Genomic DNA, 23,684 nt, shown 5'->3' with positions numbered 1-23,684 from the left:
CAACTTTATGTTATCGTGATCCTCAAAACATATACACCAATCCTCAGGAGAAAACTATAAACTAATATTCCTTCACATAAATACAATAATTCTTAAAATGCATTACCAAATCAAATTAGAAAAAATATAAAAATAATACAGAATTCCCAGTAGCATTTATACTAGAAAGAAATATTGGTTTTATATCCATTATATCCTTCACTGGAATTTGCCATTTTAATAGACGCAAAAATCAAAAGCTATGTAAGAATTCAGTTTATGCAAAAAATTCCCAGGCCTCACTAATAATAAAAATTCTCAGAAAACTAGAAATAAATGAGATTTTTGTCACCTGATAAAGCATTTCTATGAAAAAAATACAGCCAAACTCATAATCAATGGACAAACACTGCTTTCTATTTAAAATAAAGATCGAAGTTGACTAATCTCATCATTTTATGCAACATTGTACTGGAGATCTTTGTCAGCGAATAATGAAAGAAAATTAATAGATGTTACACACATTAATAAGAAAATAGTAAACCTTTCTTTATATGTAAATGATATGATTGTATGTGTAGAAGTCACTAAGAAAATAAACATCATTGATAAATCTTTTTTTCTTAATGTTTATTTTTGAGAGAGAGACAGACAGAGCATGAACATGGGGAGGGGCAGAGAGAGAGACACACACAGAATTTGAAGCAGGCTCCAGGCTCTGAGCTGTGAGCACAGAGCTCAACGTGGGGCTCGAACCCATGAACTGTGACATCATGACCTAAGCCGAAGTTGGATGCTTAGCCAAATGAGCCACCCAGGTGCCCCTAAATAGTCTTTTTAAATAAAATTATCTGCTATCTTTAAAATTTATTTGATAAGGCAAAGGAATTGGAATAATCAAAATAAGAACCAGGCTGGAAAATAGGCATTACCTGATTTTTAACTTAATGCAAATTCTCAGTAATCAAGACAGTGTGATAATGGTGTAAGGTAGAAATACAGGGGAGTAAAGCAAAAGTGGGAGTGCAAAAATAGATCCACAAATATATAGTCAATCAATTTTCTCTAGAGAAACGGTCAGATGAGGACACAGTGAGAAAGCACGTATCTGCAAGTCAAGGAGAGAGACCTGATCAGAAACCAGTCTCACTGACACCTTGATCTAGGACTTCCAGCCTCCAAAACTGTAGGGAAACTGAGTGCTAGGATAGTTTTACTTTGTCCAATATTCATAAAGCTGGCTGCTGCAACATGAAATCATGAGGTTTGCGATCAATGTTTTCTTTAAAACAAATGAATCCTAAGTGACTGATGAAACACGAATTTAACTGATTTGAGCCTTTGAAAATTGCTAAGTTCAAAAGCTTACACTAACCTTACCCCGACTTTTTGGTGCATAAGCCCTGACATTAAACCTCACTGAAACAAAAGCAACTACAACAACAACAGCAACAACAAAAATCTTTATTCTAGAGCTTTCTAAAATATTATTATAAAAAAGCACAGGAGAAAGTGGGAATACTTGGACAGTTTACCAGTGTGAATGGAGAAAACTGCAACAGGTGGGACAAGTAACTACAGAGCTTCATTGCCACAGATTTCTTCCAGTGACTGCAGTGATTAAAGGAGCCGTATCTTGGTATACATATAACCTGAGACAGAAATTGGTGAGTCCTGCCTCCTTGGACAGGATTTAATTGTGAGTAGACCAAGTGCTACTGGATAGAATGTTAGGAATTAGTGTATGGCCACTTTATGAGAAAATAAAATTATATTTTATTTGCCTATTTGGATTTTTAAAACTTTACTAGTCATGAAATCCCAGTTTAGCCCTTGCCTACCATTAGCATTGCAGCCAAAGCAACTGGCCAAGATATGGATAAAATTCCAATTTGACCCTTAGGCAGAAGAAAAAGGACAAGAGCAGCTTCGATTTCCAAAGACCAAAGTACCTTTATGTTTGTGCTATCAACTTTAACTTTTCACTGTGAGCTCACTTCTTTGCTACTTCTATCTCGATAGAATTATTTATTGCAGTACATTTGAGAACAATTAAGATAAGAGCAAGAATCCAAAGAATAAGCACTCAAGGACATTGAAATAAAGTCGAAGTAATTTAGAAAAAACAATGAAAACTGACAGGGGAACTACACTATCATTTTGTACTCTGGACAGAGGGATTTCAGCTAAGTGAGAATTCTGGAATTAAAAATGTGTTTTGAATCTTTGTTAGAATGTGTTGCTCTTCTTGGCAAGATCATAAGCTGATTAGAATAAATGCTAGTGGACTGGGTAATGTGAACTTTAGTTATTGCCTATTCAGCACATTGCCAATTTTTCACACCAAAATTTTCCATGCAAAAATCAGTCAAGTACTTAAACCCTTCACCCTTTTTAATTTTTCCATTATATCTCAGAACTCAAGTTCTTTTCTTGTACCTTACCGAAATACTTTTCCTGAAGCAAGCCCAACACCTTGTGAGTTGAAAGCTTGATTACAATTTTCCAACCATAATATGACTGTCCAGCATGAAACAACCACAACAGTAAGAAAAACATATGTTATCTGTGGTACCACCATGTTCTATTGGCACAAATAACTGATTTTTCTCTGGGGCTGCAATTTTCATAAGAGTGGAATGATTTGCAGCATTACGTGAGATTAATTTTGAGTTCTGAGTAGTCATTAAGTGCTGAAAAGTATATTTTTTAGTATTTTGATAGATGACTTATTCACCTGTTATTCACTATATGTAGACAAGCTAATGTATGAATTACATGTAACTATATTTTTCATATTTTCATTAGTAGTGAAAGTACAGATATTTTTCAATCACCCAGCACTCTTCGAAGTTGTCTTCTTTACCTGTGATAATTATGCTTCGGGAATCAACTTAATTTGAATATTAGTCTGAGCAAAACAAAATTAAGAATGTAAATCTTAAGAAAAGCAAAAACTAATGGAACCCAAATCAAATATAGACGAAGTTGAATTATCTCATTACTCCTTCTTTTTATCACCTCAAGAACTAACTATATACTGAAAAGATTGTATGTATGGATGTATCTTTTGGTGAATAAACACTAGTCATTGTAAAGTGGGATCTGACAAGCTGAGAACAGTGCAGAAAAATATGTTTCACTTATTGTAGGTTCAATGTATTCTAGGCAAGAGAAAGAACTTCTCATCTATGTGGTTTAGTAAACTGGAACGAGTGATTGAGTGAGTGTGAACTTCCCCTGGAAGTCTCTAAATCTATAACAGGTATGGGATAGCCTATCTGAAAATGCTTTGAAGTTGACACAGTAAAAAGCCTCTGACACCCCTATATAATTTTAATTTTTTTTTAGTATAGTTGGCACACAATGTTTTGTTAGTTTCAAGTTTACAGTATAGTGATTCAACTTCTCTATTATGCTGTGCTTGCCACAAGTGTAGCTACCATATGTCACCATACAACCTTATTACAATATCAATGATTATATTGCCTATGCGGTGCCTTTTATTCCCTTGGTGTATCCGTTCCGTAAGTGGAAGCCTGTATTTCCCACTCTTCTTTGCCCATGCCCCCAACTCCTCCCCTCTGGCAACCATCCATTTGTTCTCTGTATTTATGTATCTGATTTGGCTTTTTTTTAATTTTGTTTTTCTCTTTTTTAGATTCTACATATGAGTGAAATCATATGGTATTTGTCTTTCTCAGACTGATTTATTTCACCTGGCGTAATTCCCTCTAGGTCCGTCCACCTCTGTATAATTTTTAAGTCAAGGGAGAAGGGAATGGGACTCTACTAGCTATTCACTGAGTACAAGTAACTTTTATATACTTACATTTTATGTTTACCAATTTGGTTAGTACATTGTTTTTAGCTCTTATGGATGTAAGAAATGAGACCCAGAGAAATTATATTGTCAAAGATCATACATCTGGTTAGTGCAGAGCTTGGATTTTGATTCAGTTTTTAATTCAAATATTTTATTCTTTTCTATAATGTTATGGGGAAAATAATGAGAATTCTTATATTTTATGTAAAGCCATACAGTTTAGGTTTTAGTTTACTTTTCATATTTCAAATTGCCTTAATATGCATTTCAAATTTTATTTCCAGTACAATTGTATTGCATTTTCTCATTATTCATGTGGAACAATTAGAAATTGACATTTTTTCTATTATCCTTCAGAAGTGAATCAGAAAAAAAAAAGTATCTTTTATTTAAAATCATCCACAGAGTCTAGCTATGAATTTTCCCAGGACTCTGGAATAGCAGCTTAGACCAATATAACTCCTTTGACCACATTAAGCCCATAGGAAGTTATAAATAAGCATTTTCTTAATTGAATTCTTTTCTTAGATCCATGGAACAAGCTGTTTACTTTTGCATGTCTCCTTAAACAGCAAGAATATGTATAGGATTCATTTTGATTTTTTGGTCACATTTTTTGGCCTCTGGAGAAAAGTAATCATTAGATTTGCAGTTTTAAGGAAAACAGAGACTATGTGACCAACTCTTATTTTTCACATAAAATTGCAAGAGTTTAGTAAAGGAAATCTGTATCTAGAATTAAAATCTTGTGACCTCAGATCATTGTTATTCCTCCTGTATCTCAACAACTTATAGTTTATTATTAGCTAGAAAACATTTTTCATGTGTAATAGTCTCTTTGAGGTACTGTTATTGTCAACAAATAAGTTTACAAAGTTCTCAGAATGCCACCATACTGTGTATACTGCTGTACCCAAAGACTAAGCAGGGGTTTATTGCCAGTTTTAAAAATCAGCAGCACAACCAAACGCCACAAGCTCTGAAATCACGCCCCTTGACAACCTTTGAGGGAGCATTCTAATGTTCCATTTTGTCTGTATTTTATACTTGCAAGAGAAGTTCCTGGGCATTTTATAATTAATGTATACAAGAAAGCTGGTCACATTCTAAATAATGGAGAAGCTTATCAGAGAAATGCCAGTTTTAATAAAAATTCTATCTACCTAATCTACTACTATAGATTCCTGTAAAAAGTTATCAAATTTAAAGAAAGAAATTGCAAAACTAATCAAAGTACATGTACGGTATGTGCAATGTACTATGACAGCAAATACTTTGAGGTTATTTTTTTTTTTAAAGATCCAGGGTACAGAATCTAAATAGTACAATTTGTGGTAAATGTCAAGGAACATTATTCTGATAAATGTCATTGTAATAATTAGATGGAAATTGTTCTGGGTATTAGACACTATATAATCAGTTTTGATAGAAGGATCAAAGGTGTAAATTTATGACCATTCTGTGAAGGCATTTATCAGAAGTTTTACTGGGGAGAGGAGAGGCAAGGAGGGTAACAATTTATGGTAAAATAATTTATGGTAAATTCTGAGCTATAATCTTAGTTTGTAAGTTTTTTTTAAAAAGGCTAGGCACTTATTCCTCTTTTGAGAATGCAATTATAATGATTTTAAACACATGAAAGCCAAAAATGAAGTTCATTAAAATTATATTTTCCACTTATGATTAAACAAACAGAATAATGCAATTCCTAAAGTTATAGTATAGATACTGACTATAGGGAACAATGAACTTATATAATTTTCTGATCAAGTAGAACCAGTTAATAAAGGAGTTTCTTGATTTTTCTCTCTCCATCTCTTTCATTCTTTCTTTTTCTCTTTTTTCCCCGCTGTGGAACCAGTATGTACAGGTGAACATGGGAAATAACAAAAATATGGAGGATTCTCTCAAAAAATACATTTTTTGGGGTGCCTGGGTGGCCCAGGTGGTTAGGCATCCGACTTTGGCTTAGGTAATGATCTCACAGTTGGTGAGTTTGAGCCCTGCTTCAGGATCTGTGCTGACAGCTCAGAGTCTGGAGCTTACTTCGGAATCTGTGTTTTCCTCTCTCTGTCTCTCCCTCCCCCACTCACACTCTGTCTCTCTTTCTCTCTTAAATATAAATAAACATTAAAAAAATACGTTTTGGAAGACAAAATTACTATATATGAAATAATTAAAATATGTGCAACATATTGTTCCATCATTTTCCTATGTCAGAACCTTTCAAATTGGGGGCGATATTAATCTCTCAGCCTCACGAAAGCCAGAGGCCCTCTGTTTTAACTGTTGTTCCATATACATATTTTGTGTTTCGTGATATTACAAATATTGAGAATTATTGACCTGGCAACAAATTTTATAGAAAATCTAAAACGGGAGGCATCATTATGGATTTCAGGGAAGAAGCAAAATGGAAGCGGTTGTTGGCAGGACACTTACAGTATTCAGGAGATATATCTTCTCTCTTTCACATTTAGAATGGTTAGCTTAAAAGAGCCATGGCTGGCTGACATCCTGTCTGGCTCCTCAAGGTATACTGTCTGGCTGCCTGTGTATTTTGGGCATAAACAAGAGGGAAAGGAAGATAGTGTGGGAGGGAGCCAAGGTGATTTTGGAGCACTGTAATTGATTCGTCAATTCAAGAGTCTCACAGAACTCAAGGTCAGTCTAAATCTGAGGCAGAAAACCCAGATCTATTTTGCAATGACTGAATACTTGCCACAGCTCAGGCTCATTCAAATCCCCATGGGAAAGTCTGAGATCAGTGAGTTTAGTTTATGAATCAAAGGCAACTTATATCTGTCCTTTAATGAACACAAAATAATATTTCAGTATCCCCCAAAGTGACAAGATGTGGTTTAATTGAGAAAATTAAAATGAAGGCACTCATCAATAATGATTCAAAAATAGAAACAGACATGCGATCATTGATGTTTTAATGCAAAGGTTTTTGCAACTTTCTGTTTTATCTTTTACAGAAATTAAAATTGCACTTATAAAAAATATAATCAACCAATATATTTCTATAACATATTTTAAGAAATTCACATTCTGTGAGTTTAGGTGATCTAACCAAATTTATTTGAACTGTTAGAGACTTATATAGGTAAAAGTTATACTTCGTTTTGTTGGCCTAAGCCCATAGTTATTTTAACTTGCCATTACCTTTACAAAATTATGAAACCTTTCTTCAAAATCCATGTTGATCTATGTATTCAAGAATAAATCAAATTTAAGGACTTATTCTCACTCTTAAAAACCTGTCATGTTTTTATTTCAATAAAGTTTAGAAAGCAATGTTATTTAGAGGAAGCTGAAAAAATATAAAATTTATTATTATGCCATCTGATGTGCAAAGTAGTTGCCTATACACATTTTATAGGCTTCTTTTGTATTTAAAACTCTTATTTCTCTGAGGCCACTATTCAAATGGCTGGCAGGGGGTAATTTGTTTTATTCAGTGAATTCCTGATTGTTGTACAAGGAAAAGTTCTCTCACCTTTCATTCAACAATTCATCTTCCTATGGTGATTTATTTTACTATTTCCAGACATGCTTTATTACCTACAGACTTGACATGTACTTTTTTTTCTTTCTTTCTGGGAACCAACTGAGCCATAAATAGGTATGCACATTATAACAAGTCATAAACTCCTTGAATTGTACATTATTACAGACAATTCTACTGTCTTACTTTGCACAATTTAACAAACATGCCTCCACGCTGTTGTATAAAATTGAGAAGAACATTTGGATATATCCATAGATCAATTATTTAGGATTCTCTTAGATAAATTATTTAGGAAATGTATAACATACTAGGTGGCAAAATCAATAGTGAACTAATACTAGGCGGTGTCAAAAATGTTTGTTGCTTTGTCATAATTCTGTGATTTCATTCTGATTAGTAAGGAAAGGCTCCAATATTGAAGTGGTATTTATGAGAAAGAGGAGAGAAAAAGAGATCACATTAGATTGTTTTTATATATACCAATGATATTTTAATTCAGTTCAAACCATAACTGAAGGTATGTAAATATGTATAATATCCTAGAATTGGGATGTTCAAGACAGCTGTGTGGCTCCTGTTTTGAATCATATTTCATTGTCAAGAGAGTCTACATATATCGCCTGCTAGTATACAGCAGGTTATAAAAGTATTTTTATTTGCAACAATGCTCAGTTTGAAGAAAAATCTTAAATAGAATAAATATTCAATCTACCTTGTACAATAAAAGATGCTATGTAAAACCAAAAATGCAAAGTGTGCCAGCTCTCCCAATGTTTTCATTGTTTTGATAACTATAGAAATTTCTGAAATCTCTTAATTGAATCAATATAGTTCCTTCACATAAGATAAAATTTGCTAGTGGTATTTTTCAGAAATTTGGCTCCCATAAGGTTGTATTTATCTTGGTAAGCTAAAGGATAATTAAGTGCTTTTCAATAATTAATTAGTGAGATTAAAAAATAAACTGGGGCCCAGGGGATATAAACTCCAGTGGTCTTCAGTGTAAGCGTGGACTTGGCAAGGTCGTATTCCTCAATTTTATTCTGTGTGAAATGACCCATTCTGGCTATGTTTTTCTAGGATTCTCTGCCTCAAGTATTTGATTCTGGATTTCTGGATATAATTCATAGCTCTCTCTTTCACTTTACTCATACATAAATGCAACACATTTTGGTTTGTCAAACAAATGCCTGGATGTCTAGGGCCATCTTTGTTTTTGTTATTTTGGGTTTTTTTTAGTTGACTACTGTTGATTTGAATTCTGCTGAATATATGCACCTGCTTACAAGTCCATCAAAATCAGACTGCGGTTGGAAAGGTAAAATTTGGGTAATAAAGAATTACATTAAAAAGCACCAATTGCTTTCACATACTGTTTGACCCACTCTGTTTATCAGGAGCTCCTTAATGAAGCTATCCTATAAAGCCCTGCTGTGCTTTTGTAACTCGATAGAAACCTTGTGGAAAGTCTCATCAGAAAGGTCAATAAAAGTATGAACATAGAGGGGACGACTGGGTGGCTCAGTTGGTTAAGCATCCAACTTCGGCTCAGGTCATGATTTTGTGGGTGGTGAGTTTGACCCCCGTGGCAGACTCTGTGCTGACAGTTCAGAGCCTGGAACCTGCTTCAGATTCTATGTCTCACTCTTTCTCTGCCCCTCCCCTGCTCATGCTCTCTCTCTCTCTCTCTCTCTCCCTCTCAAAGAATAAATAAATATTTTAAAAAGTATAAACATAGAAAAATTCTCTGCTTTTCCCCTAAAATTAATATTGTGTAAAAATGAGATATATTAGTTCCCATATATTAGAGATGCCACTGCTAATATATTTTTTCCCCCCAACCTCCAATGTTCCATTTTTAACAAACGAGTCACTTTTTCTTTCAATGTACTTCTTAAGCAATTTATGCCTGTTCCCATGCAAGGGGTTTTCAGATGGAAAGATTAGTCATGAAGCTGGATGCTATTATTTCAAGCTGTGCCAAGATCGAAGCAGGAATATGAGATTCATGGCCATATAAATGGTTGCTGAGACTATGGAAGTGGGCAAAATCATCAAGGGAGAGAGACATAAAGAGGGAAAATCAACCATGAAGGAGTATTCTGATCGGAGAAGGAAAAAGAAGAGTGTGGCTTGTTGGAATATCAGTAAGGGGAAAGTTTTGGTAATGAAGAATTGGTCCACAGTACCAAATACTAAAGTTTTCAGTTAGGATCAGGGCAGGGTCATCCATACCAAGATTAGACCTTAATGATGGTGGATTGAGTAGACTGGAAGAGTGGGAGAGAAGAAATGAAGAGTATTGAGTTGAAGAATGAACATGAGTATGAGAGAGTCGTTAAATCTAAAATAAAAAAAAAAAGAAAAGAGAAGAAAAGAAAAGAAAAAAAGATTAGCTGTGTAAGAATGTGAAGCAAGGGGCACCTGGGTGGCTCAGGCAGCTAAGCATCTGACTCTTGGTTTTGGTTCAGGTCATGATCTCATGGTTTCAAGCCCCACATGGGGCTCTGTGCTGGCAGCATGAAACCTACTTGGGATTTTCTCTCCCTCCCTCTCTCTGCCCCTCCCCCACTCATGCTGTCTCTCTCTGTCTCTATCAAAAATAAATAATGTCTATTTATTTTTGAGAGAGACAGAGAGAGACAGCATGGGCAAGGGAGGGGCAGAAAGAGAGGGAGATACAGAATTCGGAGTAGGCTCCAGGCTCCAAGCTGTCAGCACAGAGCCTGACATGTGGTTTGAACTCATGGACCACAAGATCATGACCTGAGCCAAAGTCAGATGCCTAACCGACTGAGCCACACAGGCGCCTCTCAAAATAAATAAACTTAAATTAAAAAAAAGAATGTGAAACTCAATAGTGGTAACTAAAAGATGGAGATGGAAAGATGCTGTTTTGTTTTGCTTAGAAGACTGTACTAAGATGAGGTACTTGTGAATAGATTTCATGATCAAGAGACATACAATAAGGAGGGAGAGGTTAAAAATACATAAAAAACAGGGATGGTACTTAGGTCAGAAAATAACACTGCAGGAGGAGGTGGTACCAATAATATGGGGCAAAAAAAGGGAGAGTGGGTGCAGATACAGAAACATGAACATGTATGGGTCAGAATAGGGAGTTGAGACATTTCACTCTTAGTTAATCAAATCACCCTTTGTATAGTGAAATAAGAGACTTTCTCAAGGTATAAGTTGTCTTTATACTTAGACTATGGATTTTAATGTTAATATATTTTTATAATTCAGGTTTAACAAACCACATTTGTTTCTTCTTCGTCTTCAGTATCTACTGATACTGATAAATGTATATTTAGTAGTATGCTTTATCTTATGGATGTTAATGAAGAAGTTGATCTCCATTATAGAGGTTTGTGCCATGTAACTTTTAACTAGAGAAAGGATGTGATAGATAAATCAAGTTGACTGTTAATGTTTTATTTTACAGGTAATATTATCCTATTCAGATATATGTTGTTAAAACCTCTTATAAAAAATGTTTTAAGTTTACTCATCCATATTCACTGCTTACAACCTGTGATGTGAAGAGTGTGTTTGGGGTTGTGCAATGTAGCAGTCTTTTCTATGACCCCAGGGTACCAAGGTCCTTCCCCTGTTCCGCTTTGTCACAAGATTTCTCTCTCTGATGACCACAAGGCAATTTGAGAAGTCAGATCCATGTATAAAGAAGAGCTCTAGGGGCGCCTGGGTGGCGCAGTCGGTTAAGCGTCCGACTTCAGCCAGGTCACGATCTCGCGGTCTGTGAGTTCAAGCCCCGCGTCAGGCTCTGGGCTGATGGCTCGGAGCCTGGAGCCTGTTTCCGATTCTGTGTCTCCCTCTCTCTCTGCCCCTCCCCCGTTCATGCTCTGTCTCTCTCTGTCCCAAAAATAAATAAAAAACGTTGAAAAAAAAAAAAATTAAAAAAAAAAAAAAAAAAAAAAAAAAGAAGAGCTCTAAGTTGGTGTATTAAGGAAAAGGGATGATAGTTATCCAGCTGCAGGCTAGTGAGTGTGTTTCCCTCATTTCCTACATGCAAATGTTAATGAAAGGATTAAGATTTTTCTAAAACTCAAGACACAGATTCTATGTTTTTATACTTTTATATACATGAATGCATTAAAAAGTATTTTTTTAACTACAGAATTACATCATCTGCAAACTTATATATATATTCTCAGGGAAATTCTTGAAATACCATGTTTCCCAAATTTTAGCTGATAAACAATATTAAGGATCGGGAATATTTTCATCAATTTTTATGCAGTGAAATTCTTCAAGACTACCAGTCTTAATGGAATCATAGAGTAAATTCCTATGGGATTTCTAGATTTATACTTCTCTTTAAGTCGTGTATTATTTTTTAGAAATGTACTGCACTCAACATACTTGAAAATGCATGAGAAGGATGACAAAAGAAGCATAATATATATTTCCATAGTTCATGGATGATATCATTGCAATTTATCTGGAGGAAAGGATCGTTTCCCCTTCTTTCCTCTATAAGGGACTTATACGTTTGTTTGTTTTTTTGACATTGTGCAGGTATCCAGCCACCCAGGAAATTAGTCTCAGTAGGTAGAGAACAATAGTAATAACTTGTGATTTTTCAGGTGAGGATACAGTACTTAGACACATGATTGGGAGAAAGAAAATGGAAATTCTCTGCAAGATAACTAGACTGTGGGAAGGGGCTTAGCAAAGGGAAAGGAGAGGCTCTAGCAACCTGACAGGGACCCAAGTCTGAAGAGAAAAAATAGGCAGTGAGAAGTCACCTTCCCTGGGAAATGCTGATGCATTTTTAGGAAGAGTGATGTCTGCCACTGGATTTACAGCTATTTTCAGCTCTCTGTAGTAATTGCATTCTGCTACTCCCTAACCTTTAGAAAGGTCTTCTATGTGAGACTGCCTGGTGTTAAGGTAAATTACAGGAAATGAAAGAACAGTGACGAAATCCAGCAAAAGACAACACTTACATCAGCAGGTTAAAGTGGGAAAGCAAACAATTGTATTGGCTGACTCAGCAATCAATATGGTAGAATCCATTTGTCCCTCACTTAATAGAAGATGTGACCATTGGGGTAGAGGGCAGATATTGAGATGCTACATAAAATCTGTAGAAAATACTAATGCTGCCTGATTTGCGTCCTTGCCAGAGGAATTTGATACGTGATTGAAAGAGCAAAACAGAGACTTATGGCTTCATTCGTTTGCATATTCCTGATGTCCTCCAATTTTGAAAAGTACCAAAAACCCATGAAAAATGCCTAAATTAATCACTCCTTTGCAAATCACAGTAAAAAATGAATATACTTACAAAGTACCAAAGGGATAAAAAAGCAGTTAAGTGAGAAGATTTAAGTGGTGTCAGCTTTCAAGAAGAGAAATGTTTATAGAAAGTGAATGGCTGAGAAGAATTTGCTTTCTGAGCAAGAACAATGTGTTCCAAGGCTGGGAAAGACATAGGAGAGGCTTGATTTGGAGCCTTTTATGGCTACTGTTAATGCTATTAATCGATGTTTCCTAACAATTTAACTGGCTTCTAAGAAAAATCCAATATGTAACAGTAAACAAAGACAGAAACTTATTTTCTGGTATAAACATTTAAGTTATTTTGAGGCAGGAAAGACTTTGAGATGCATCACAACATTCCTGAAAGTTTTCAGTATTAAAAACAGTTCAGTCAAGATTCTGTTCATTCTTTCACTTGATTTTTACTTAATACATTCTATGTGCCAGCCACTGGGTACATGTGACAGATTTCACTCTTGCTGTTATGGGGTTTATTTATATTCTGAAGGAGCAGAAAAACAGTAAGAATGCCTAGTGCTCTATGTTCTAGCTACTGTGGCTGAATAAACAATTATGCCAAAACTGAGTGGCTTAACACAATAGCAAACTTTTATTTTGTGCCTCAACCTGACATCTGCTCAGGACCGAGGTGGTACAGAGGTTATGAGTTGAAATCATCTGAAGGCTAACGTGTCTAATGTTTGAAGCGGGTTGTCAAATGAGACTTCTCTGGAACTGTTGGCTGGAAAAATTATGTGTGGCTTCTCAGTATGTCCTGGGCTTCCTCAGATCATGGGGTATGGGTTCAACCCCAGAAGTGAGAGAGAGTAAAAGAGAGAAAAAAAAACTTCTATATGGCCCTTTTGGACTTAGTCTTGAAGGTCACACGGCATTATCCCTTTCAGCACATTCTATTCATTGGAAGAGTTAAAATGTCCAGCCATAGTCAGGAATAGGGAAAATAGACACTACCGCTTGATGAGAAATTACAAGGTTCTAAAGAGAATTTATGAATTAAAATATTATTGGAGTCATTTTTGGAAAATACATTCTGCTACATTGTGTTATTTAACTTTTTAGTCTAATAAATAAAAACTTGAATGTTGTATTAATGAAAAAATATTCATTTAAAATCTTTCACTGAACTTGTGTCTCTTTGGAGATATTGCTAGTATTAATATTGCTATTATCATTATTACTAACATTATTGACTTGTGAACTTCCAAATTCCATTGGCCTTTAACTTTTTCTTAGCAAAAGTTGATGTTGTAAAAAGTCTACTGAAGGGGACTACATTAAACTTTTTGGTTTGGGATAGTTTGTAATATTCATTTGAAATCTCATGGTTCCTGAGATCAAGCCCCACATCAGGCTCTGCACTAACAGCATGGAGCCTATTCGGGATTCTCTCTCTCTCTCCCCCTCTCTCTCTCCTGCCCCTCCCCTACTAGTACTCTCTGTCTCTCCCAGAATAAATAAATGAACATTTTTAAAAAAGAAAAGAAAGCCAAAAATAGACTGTCTCCACTATCCCCAGGGAATCCCCATGAGAATTACCATTTTACTTTATCTTATGATAATTTAACATAAATAATTTGTTTACTTTATGTAATGTAAATAAGGCGTTATCATAAATAAACATTCTATGCCACATAACATTGTTCAAAGATGTTAATGGGTTATGTTCTATGGTAGAAATTGTTTCTCCTTAAAAAAATATTGAAGATAGTGCCAGGTGAAGGACACAATGAAAAAAATAATTGTAGAAAAATATCAAAAAAAGGTATTATAAAAATGCAAGGAATAGGTCACCTTTGTCCAGATTAAAGGTAAGAGTATATTAAAGTGGAAAGGGTCATTGATGAAATGATTACACTAGTCAAAATGACATCATCATTTTTTTAAAGGTTAGTAAGCAAAGTACTATGTCTGCTCTTTAAAAATGTCAAAGAAAATGCTACTTTTCCAAAGTGTGAAGTTATGCTAATTTAAACACTACAAGCACAAGTGATACAAAGGAAACTAGTTTAATACACACTATTAGTCAGAAATTATATATTCTTACAATGTTAGTGAAATGTCAGAGAAAGTTTGATGAAGATGAAAAATCCATATTTTTTATTCTTAGATACATTAACCATAACCTAAGGACACTAAAGGAGAAAGAATAATAAAAGACTTAGAAATTCAAGTAAGGAGAAAAGAAAATCTTCCTTAAACTGAAATAATAGAACTAAATGAACACTTAATTCTACAGAACATAACCTGATATACTGGATTAAGAATAGTCAACTAGGGTTCTACTAATTAGATATCACTTACCTATTTCCTGTCACTTCCATTTCTTCATTGTAACAATAATGTTTGTCGTTATTGGCAGGGCTATTGTGAATACATATTAGATTGTTCCCAATACTTTTACATTAATATTGAGGCCGTTTCCAACCCTTATAGATATCCTTATGCTTAATCTTTTATATATGTGCTAATTTTTAGTAATATCAATTCTTAAAGGTAGAATTGGCACATCAATGGATATGTCTATTTTTAATTTTAAAAGATATTCAACATATAGTTTATATTCTATGATATTATCAGATAGCTGTTCATGTTCTAACAAAATCAGTCAAGAGAACTCCATATTTCCAAATTTTTATGTTGTACACCAAAAAAAATGTGGATTTGTTTAATATCCCTGAAGCCCTGATAACTGGAAGAGACCTAGTATATTCATACTTCAGCTCAGTAAGGGGATGACACCAAGCAGAGGGGAATTAGGCAACCAAGAGATTAAAAGTGTTGATCAAACCCATATGCATTGAGTGCATGTTCTTTTTACATGACATACTCTTTAAAATTTGAAAAGGCCTTTGTGAAAATGATATAAATAATTTATTATACAGTATAGTTCAATATATAGTACTTGATTCTCATTTCTTAGGCAATTTGAATAAATGCATGAACTACCATCAAGCAGAGATCTGAAGTGATTTTTAGCATCAAAAATGCATCATAGGTTGGGGCACCTGGATGGCTTAGTCGGTTGAGTGTCAGACTTTGGCTCAAGTCATGATGTCCTGGTTCATGAGTTTGAGCCCCATGTGGGGCTTTCTGCTGTCAGCCTGTCAGCACAGAACCCTTTTTTGGTCCTCTGTCCCCCCCCCCCCCCCCCCCGCCCCTCTCCCACTTGCACTCTCCCAAAAATAAATAAATATTAAAAAAATACATCATAGACTTCTGGTTTCCAGTCTGGCAGGTAAATAGTTTAGAAATCATCACTCTTCCTCACAAGAAGAAAAAAGTTGAACAAATTGAAAAGCAATGATTCTTAGATCCACCAAAGAACTGTTTTCACAGGGAAAACTGCTGCTCTGAAAAAAAAAGAGATAGGCCAATACAGAAAGTTTATTCACCAGAACTAAACTTAGTTAGATTTTGCGGAAGAACAAAAGAAGAAATATATCATTGAATGAATTGTTCTTTTTTCTATTTTTCTAAAGGAAAACCAAATAAGCAAACAAGTACACAACTACTACTCTCTAGAGACAGGGCCAGGTAGAAGGGAGGTTTGGAAAAGAAAAAAAGAAAGCATTGGGTACCCAGAACCTTCTTCACAATTTTCCATGTCACTGACTGTGGGAGGGTCCTGGAAACATGAAAGAAAGAATTTATTGTAGCTAAAATAGATGTTGTTAAAGAAAAATCCATGTCCAGGTGTCGAATTGTCCAATATTTGCCACATCAAATTTTTTCAATTTCTTACAACTGACAGGGTGCCTTTTGCTCCAAACTTACATTTTTGCCTGAAACATAAGATTAGTGATTTTAAAAGTAAACACTCTACTGCTCGCTTCAGCAGCACCTATACTAAAATCTGAACCATACAGAGAAGATTAGCATGGGCCCTGCTGAAGGATGATGGACAAATTTGTAAAAGTAAACTTTATAGTGTTCTTTCCTTTTAGTTTCCATTTGAAGTATCAGTTTCGATATTAGCTAATACATTTTGGCTCTCAGATGACTATCGTAGGTGGACATACATGGATGAGGTTTACTCGGTTTAAAAAAATAAAAATACAACCTCGGATGAGGTTGACACACAGGAAATTGCAAAGCATTCTCCATGAAATCAGTGTTTATAAAGTATTCAGGGACATTCTTTAAATGGTTTCTTACACCTGTGGCTATAACATCTTCTGGTCAGTGAAAAGTAAACCATGAAAGAGGGAAAGATAAAACAAGGCAGTTTCCTTTGGTGGCAGCTGCTATTCTATGCCCAGGATGTGTCATCTTTACTGACACTTAAAAAGCATATATAAAAACACTTAATGTGTTTGGGTGACTGTTGATGACAGATTGTCACCAAGTCTATCTTCTGGGTAATTTCTCCTCCAAGTTCATCTTAAAAGACAGATGCTTCAGGTATTTTGGGACTTACAAATTTAATGGGTTACTATTTTTCTGTTGCAACTGGTGTTTCTAGAATGATAGTGTGAGTGTTCAGAATAGCTAATGTGATGGAAATCTCTGAAATTGTAATTATGCGCTTTGATTCTGTTTATAAGAAATGAATTTGGTGGCATCAGTTTCTTAAAATAGACAAAATGTCACAGGACTGTAGTGCACACTTGTCTAGAAATACAGATAGTAGGAGTCAGAGTTGCTCAGAGTCAGGAATACTGGATAACCTCATGATTTGGTACTGATGGGAAATTAACAATTTTTCCTCATGTTTACCTTACCCATATGTAATTAATTTTGAAGCCACCGGGAATATTGATACAGAAGATTTAGGAACACAGGTATTTCTTAAAATGAGCCCTTACAGTAATTGGCATCGTATTTTGCCACTTTGGATCCTGTTAGTTTGAACATATCTTATTTCTTAACTATCATGTTTTATTTGAATTTCCAGTCTTTTCACATGTAGTTTGTCCTTCCAACACCCTATCTCCACCCATGTGACAAAGACTTAATCATCCTCCAGTCACTGCTTGGATATCACTACCACTTATCCCAGAAATATTTTCTCTCTGCCAATCTGGGTTTAGATATCCTTCCTTTGGTGGCTTTGTCTGTCTCTGTGAGATGTGTTCAAAGTTATCTCCATTACCATTGTAGTCTTACCACACTGTATAAAATATTTATTACTTTTATTATTTAAAAGGTATGAAAAGGGGCGCCTGGGTGGCTTACTCGGTTGAGCGTCCGACTTTGGCTCAGGTCATGATCTCACAGTCTGTGAGTTTGATCCCTGCATCAGGCTCTGTGCTGACAGCTTGGAGCCTGGAGCCTGCTTCAGATTCTGTGTCTCCCTCTCTCTCTGCCCCTCCCCTGCTCATGCTCTCTCTCTGTCTCAAAAATAAATAAGAACATTTAAAAAAAATGAAAGGTATGTAAAAATGATTTTTTATTGAGCATTAAAGATTTACTTCCTATGTGTGTTATTACTAATTTTTTCTATATTAGTTTGGAACTACTTGTATTAGTTTTCTATAGCTGCCATTAATAAATTACCACTATATTAATGGCTGAAAACAATGCAAATGTATTACAACTCTGTGGGTCAGGTCTCATCGGTCTAAAGTCAATGTGTTGGGAAACTGTGTTCCTTTCAGGAGATTCTGGGGAAGAATCTGTTTCCTTGTCTTTCCAACTTTTAGAAGCTTCCTTACCTCCAACTTGAATGCCTGCAAGGTTGAAGCTGTCTGTGATTTTCTTCCATAGCCACATCTCCCCATAATCCTCACCTGACTACTTTTACCTTTAAGGACCTTTGTGATTACTTTGGGCCTATTTGGATAAGCCAGGAGAATCTCATCTGAAGGTCAGATCATTAGCAACCTTAGATCTGTGTGCAACCTTCATTTTCCTTCAGCATTGCAATCTAACATACTCAAAGGTTCCAGGGATTAGGAAATGGACGTGTTTGGGTGGACCATTATTCTGGCTATCACACTGGTTTAATTTGCTTCCTTCATTTTGTTTGACTTTATATATGTTCTGCCAAATGACATGTGTGTCCAAATGTTTGTCCCAATGAGATGTTCTATTGATATAGGATGAATTGCATACAGTTCGCTCTATATAAATCCAATTACAAGACAGTTAATCCTATGTACATCACCATGGTAAGATTTCCAATGTCAATTTATTGGGCCCACCAAATTTAGAATCATATTTTTAAATAAATAAGAAGCACTTACATTCATTCCAACAGAAGTGGTTTTTTAATTTCATTATAAATATGAGAGAAATGTTAAGAACAATGTTAAATGGAGTTTTTACTTCCAACTAATAGAAATCCAATGTATGTAGCCTTCAATGCATTGAAGGATATTGTATTAAAAATAAACAGTGGTGAGTGACACTGTAGCTGAAATTTGAGGGAGAGCTAATCTTCAGAACAACTGGAACCAGGAACTTGAACAAGGACAAGACTGAGCTTCTCTCCTTTTCTTCCTCTCTGCATTTCTCTTTGAAGCTACTTCATTGTTTTCACTCACTCAGGCTTTCTTCTCATAATACAAAATGAGTCCTCTGATGGCTTTTGAATTGCTCATCTCATAAATTTAATTGCTGGAAAAAACTTTACCATATACTCTTGGACCAGGCCAAGACTAATAATCCTAAATAAGAAACTGAACTCATCTGGTTTAGCTATCCTCCTGTGGACCAATCAACTGAAGGCAGGAGTGTGTATCAATGTCACATTTTATTAAAAATATACTATCCTTGGGGCGCCTGGGTGGCGCAGTCGGTTAAGCGTCCGACTTCAGCCAGGTCACGATCTCGCGGTTTGTGAGTTCGAGCCCCGCGTCAGGCTCTGGGCTGATGGCTCGGAGCCTGGAGCCTGTTTCCGATTCTGTGTCTCCCTCTCTCTCTGCCCCTCCCCCGTTCATGCTCTGTCTCTCTCTGTCCCAAAAATAAATAAAAAATGTTGAAAAAAAAAATTAAAAAAAAAAAAATATATACTATCCTTGTGGAAAGGGTAGCAATATTTCATAGAAAATACCAACTGAAAAAGCAACCCCACCAGTAACCAAAACAAAACATAATTGGTAGCCAATATAATATGTTCAATAAATATTAGGGGCACCTGGGTGTCTCGGTTGGTTGGGTGTCTGACTTTGACTCAGGTCACGATCCCATGGTTCATGAATTGGAGTCCCACATCAGGCTCTGTGCTGACAGCTCAGAGCCTGGAACCAACTTCAGATTCTGTGTCTTCCTCTGTCACTCTGCCCCTCCCCTCCTCGTACTCTATCTCTCAAAAACAAACAAACAAACAAAAATAAATAAATAAATAAATAAATAAACAAACAAACAAACAAAAAAACATTAGCTACCTGAAATGAACAAATAAATGATTCATATGTTTTTGCCTTAAAGATATAAATTCTAGATTGTACCCTAATATCATCAATAGCTTATCACCATCTGCTACAATTTTTCCTTACAGGCTTTATTTACAATGAGAATTAAAAGTTCATGTTGATGGATAGATATAAGGTGCATAATAATCCTTATTCACCAATGCAATATTTTGTTAGATTCAAAGATTTCTAATTACTAAGAAAATTAGGTATGTGGGAAATGTTTTCTGCAGCCATCATTTAAACCAAAAGTAGTTTTTTATTCCCTTTCAAATTAATGTTAAGTTAAAAACAGAATACCTCATTCTTTGAGTATTCTTTTTAATCAAATGTTTATGCATTCAGTTTGCCTGGCTCCAGAGTATGTGAAAATTATAGTAGTTCCTTGTGTGTTTTTTAAATAGCTTTATTGAGGTAAAATTGAAATACAAGAAAATGGCACATATTTAACATATACAATTCGATAGATCTTAGCATACACACTTACCTATGAAACTATCAGCACAATCAAGGTAATAGGCATATCAGTCACATCTAGACATTTCCTCCTGCTCTCCCCTTTTTTTCAGCAAGAACACTTAACTTGAGATCAACTCTATTAACATATTTTTCAATGTATAATATAGTATTGCTAACTAATACAGTATCTTTAACAATAAGACAATATAGTATTGTTACAATATAGCATTGTTAACAATAGTATTAACAACAATATTGTCAACTATAAATCTGTACAGCAGATCTCTAGAAAATATTCACATTGCATAACTGAAACTTTACATCCATTGAATAACACCTCTCCATTTTGCTGTTCCCCAGGCTCCTGACAACCACTATGCTACTCTCACTTGACAGTTTAATTTTTTTTTTTATTTGAGAGAGAAAGAAAGAGAGAGAGAGAGAGAGAGAGAGAAAGAGAGAGAATCTTAAGCAGGCTCCACACTCAGCACAGAGCCCATTGGAGGGCTCGATCCCATGACCCTGGGATCATGACCTGAGCTGAAGTCAAGAGTCGGTCACTCAACTGACTGAGCCACCCAGGTGTCCCAAGTTTGACTTTTTAGATACTCTATAAAAGTGAGATCATGCACTATTTGTACTTCTGTGACTGGCTTACTTCAATTAGCTTAATGTCTTTCAGGTTCATCCACATCATCATCTATGGCAGGACTTCCTTCTTTTTAATGCTGAATATATTACATTTTATGTACATGCCACATTTTCTTAAGTCATTCATCTGTTGATGGACAGACATTTAGGTCGTTTCCATCTCTTGGCTTTTGTGAGTAAAGAAGGCTGCAATGAACAAGGAATACTGATATCTCTTTAGGATCCTGATTTCAATTATTTTGGATATATTTACCTACCAGTGGGATTACTGGATCAAAGGGTAGTTCTATTTTTAATTTTTTGATGAATACGTACACAGTTTTCTATTGCATTTTCACTATTTTACACTCCCACCAGTATTACATTAAATCTTTAATCCATTTTGAGTCTATTTTGGCATATTGTATAAGATGGGGGTCCAGTTCATTTTTTTTTTCTTGTGAATATCCAGTTTTTCCAATACTATTTGTTGAAGACAATGTCTTTTCCTTATTGTGTATTCCTAGCACCCTTGTCAAAGATCAGTTGACTGTTTTTGTATGGATTTATGTCTGGGCTTTCTGGAAAATAGCTTAGCTATTGTTGTTTAGGTGATATAACATAAATGGGGAGTAATTGTGTAACTCCTGGCTTGCTCCTATCTTTCAACAAAGAGATTTGTTGATAAAGGCAAATGGCAATGTAAAAATAAAGAGTTCTCGTTTATATAGTGATTTTATCTTACAAAGCCATTTCAGGGTATCTAATGTTTACTTATTTCTGAGATACAGAGAGAGAGAGAGAGAGAGAGAGAGAGAGATAGCACAAGCAGCAGAGTGGCAGAGAGAGAGGGAGACACAGAATGTGAAGCAGGCTCCAGGCTCTGAGCTGTCAGCACAGAGCCTGACACAGGGCTCGAACTCACAAACTGTGAGATCATGACCTGAGCCAAAGTCGGACACTTAACCCACTGAGCCACCCAGGTGCCCCTAGGTAGTGACAACTACTGACTACAACCCGCACTTAAAAATAAGAAAACTGTGGCTCAGAGACTAGCTAATTTTCCAGAATCATGGATTCATTAAGGATCATTCTAGGTCTCATTGTTAATACTATAGACTCACTTTTTGTTTGTTTGTTTTTGATCTTTTGCTTTTGAGAGACCCAGAGAGCACAAGCGGGGGAGAAACAGAGAGAGGGAGACACAGAATCCAAAGCAGGCTCCAGGTTCTGAGCTGTCAGCACAGAGCCTGACACAGGGCTACAACCCACAAACTGTGAGATCATGACCTGAGCTGAAGTCAGATGCTTAACCTACTGTGCCACCCAGATACCCCTACTTTGGACTCTTTAGTGAGATTTTTTTCTTCTTTTTATATTACTTGCTTGTAAATGTCATGTATAAGTAAGTTTCACACATGTGTTCATTTTTTTATTTATTGGCAAAAAATGTGTCTGTATGCTATAATTCCTCAATTCTCAATGTTACAAGAATAAATCAACCGATACAGGGAGAAAATGTGTATTTTAGGAGATATTTTTTATTCTCCAGATTATTTTTATTCTCCATATAAGTAGGATGGTGGGAAAGAACAAATAAATAGGAATTGAGAAATAGAAAATGGCCTTAACTACAACCTCAACTTGCTTCTTAATAGTATTCAACTATTTATAAGTAGTTACTCCTAAAATTAATATTGATAAATGTAATAATGTTTTAGTTACATTTTCACTGCTGGGTTTCATGAAAGATGAAGCATGAGAGTCTTTACTGATTATTAAATTAAAGTTAGCAGTTATCCTTGACTTCTGTATGTAAGAAAATATACCTTTATCAGTAGTAATAAAGAATCACTCAATATTCTCACCACCTCAAGGGTCCAAAACCAAATATGTGGGGATTTTTTAGATGGTATTCAAACAGACTATGAGAAATAGTACCATTTGATAGTGCTTGAATGGAACCCTGAGTTAAATCACTTACAGACGTGCCCTTGTTTGTGGGAGATAACAGTGATAGTAGTGGAAATGATAACTCAATTTTAAAAATTGACTTTCAATCACTGAAAAAAAAATGACATAATTCCCCAGAGAACACTGAAGAAAGTCATTCAACAAGACCACCTGTGGCATTAATGCTCACAGTGTATTTGTCATCCCCCATTTAGCTCCCTTATGTAAATGCTGCAGAGAATTTTTTAAAGGATGGCACAAAGGCATATCAAAATCAAGTTGCCAACAAAATTAATAATACATTGACTTAAATTGTGATCAACAATAAAATGTCTTCAAGGAGGCAATCAGACAGTTCACTCAGCAGGAGAGTATCATGGGCTGCAAGCCGATTTGGGACACAAACTGCACTATAATCACACATCTGAGAATCAAAGGAACTGTTTTCTACGTCATCAAATATCTAGATTATTCAAGCAATGGGTTGTTTACTAATGATTTGCACTGTCTCTAAGTTATCAAAATAATTCATTTTATACTCAGGTCTTACAAGTAATATGTTACTATTTTATTATATTTTAAAGGAAGTCAAAAAATGTCTGTGTTTGCACATTATTTTTGATAAAATAAAGTGAATTCTTGGCATACAAAAAACTGC

At 35.3% G+C, this 23,684-nt stretch overlaps 1 non-coding gene across 1 annotated transcript; it reads left to right on the top strand.

Moving 5' to 3' along the window:
- The first annotated feature begins 16,451 nt into the window (after positions 1 to 16,451).
- Positions 16,452 to 16,558, top strand: LOC132664920 (U6 spliceosomal RNA). The gene has a single exon (XR_009603912.2). It is a non-coding gene; the product is annotated as a U6 spliceosomal RNA (small nuclear RNA).
- The last annotated feature ends 7,126 nt before the right edge of the window (positions 16,559 to 23,684 follow it).

This window comes from Panthera onca, chromosome F2 (assembly GCF_046562875.1).
Source record: "Panthera onca isolate mPanOnc1 chromosome F2, mPanOnc1 haplotype 2, whole genome shotgun sequence".
In the NCBI taxonomy this organism is placed as follows: domain Eukaryota; kingdom Metazoa; phylum Chordata; class Mammalia; order Carnivora; family Felidae; genus Panthera; species Panthera onca.
The sequence above is the reverse complement of the archived record's forward strand: the minus strand, read 5'-3'. Positions and strand labels throughout refer to the sequence as shown.